The following is a 1,697-nucleotide window of genomic DNA, read 5'->3' on the forward strand; positions in this document are numbered from 1 at the left end:
TTTTATTCTTTCCATCCTTTGGAAGAAATAAAAACTTGATCCCAATTCATTACTTGCAATTTCTAAAATTCATATTAGCAAATTAATTGAATATTATCCCAAAGATTATATAATGAGATGGACAACAATGAAACTAACATCATCCCATCCAACCATTTACAATACAACATAATCACAAATAAACTTAGTCTCAACTTGGCTTTCATTGTTGCGATGATATTGCTCCTCGTCTCTTCTTTTGGTAATTTTAAACCTTGTTTCTTTTTCTTCTTTTTTTTCGTTTTTTGATAACTCTCTAAAAGTAGAGTTATATCAAGTCTTGTTGCCGTTAATTTTGCACTTATACTCACCATTTTCTCATTAATTGCTCCATTTATTCTAATTAGTATACATGAATTAGCCAATTGTGGTTTAATATGAAAGAAGATTAATTTCCATAAATTGAGCTTCACTGTACACTTAATTGAACTATTTGGTAAAATTCTAGAACATTTATGCTGAACCATGATGTTATAGAAAATCTAGAAACAACACTGCTTGCAAATCTGGAAATAAATTGCAGACCTTGATGCTGAAGAAATCAACAAATCTAGAAATAAATTGCAGACCTTGATGCTGAAGCAATCCAGAAAGCAAACTTTTCAGGGATGACCTAGAAATTTTAATCCACATCAGAAGTCCACGTGGATCATTGGCTACCAAATTAGAAACATCCTAAGTGGACAATTTTATCCTTTCTCAGCCCTAAATTAGAAGAAACAAGCATTATAAAAGAAAAAGGATACCTAAAATAGGGAGGAGCCACACTTGGGGAGAGAAATCGAATTAGAAAGTAGCAGTCTTCGCTGCTGTGAAACCAGAGAAGAAGAAGAAAATCCTAATCCAGCAGCTGTTGTCCAAAATCCTAATCCAGCAGCTGTTGACAACAGAAGGAAAAGGAGACCAACAAGGATTGATTAGGGTAAAGAGGTGGACGTGAGAGCTCAAGGGAAGGGAACTTCCATTGAAGAACGACAACAAAATGGGATAACTCTCTATTTCCTTATTCTCTTTTCTCATTCCATCAATTTTACATGATTGAGATGAATTCCTCTATTTAATTCAGTTTGTATGGAGAGCTTGTTGGATCGATATGACAACCCTAGAATGGGTGAAGAGGGTTTCAACAATAATTTTTTTTTAATAACAATAAAACTTGATACCATGTAATAAAAATTAAAACAATTTAGAATTTAAATAGGAAAAGGGTTAGAAAATATAACACCGTAGTTTTATAGTGGTTTGGTTAAACTCGACCTACTCCACTCCCCAAGTGCCTCTTGGGAATTTGAATAGAACTTTCTGACTCTTTCCTCGGATTAGAGCCCGAGCCCAACTGCTACACTAATTCTTTTACGAGTGCAAGAGAAAACTCAATCTTTTCTATGGCTCAGGATCAAACCGGTACACTGCTCTTTTTACGAGTTCAAGAGCAAACTCAATCCTTTGCCACGACTCAGGATCAAACCGGTACAATTGTCTAAAATCTTATAGAAACACACACTCTCTGGAGTAATAGATTTACAATTTTCTCACCATACAATAGACATCTCTCTCAAGAATAAGATAAACAATAAATAGAATTGGAAGTTATAAACAAGAAATAGAATTGGAAGCTATAAACAAGAAATAGAATTGGAAGCTATAAACAAGAAATA

Source organism: Cucurbita moschata, unplaced genomic scaffold (genome assembly GCF_002738365.1).
Source record: "Cucurbita moschata cultivar Rifu unplaced genomic scaffold, Cmos_1.0 Cmo_Scf00065, whole genome shotgun sequence".
Lineage (NCBI taxonomy): Eukaryota > Viridiplantae > Streptophyta > Magnoliopsida > Cucurbitales > Cucurbitaceae > Cucurbita > Cucurbita moschata.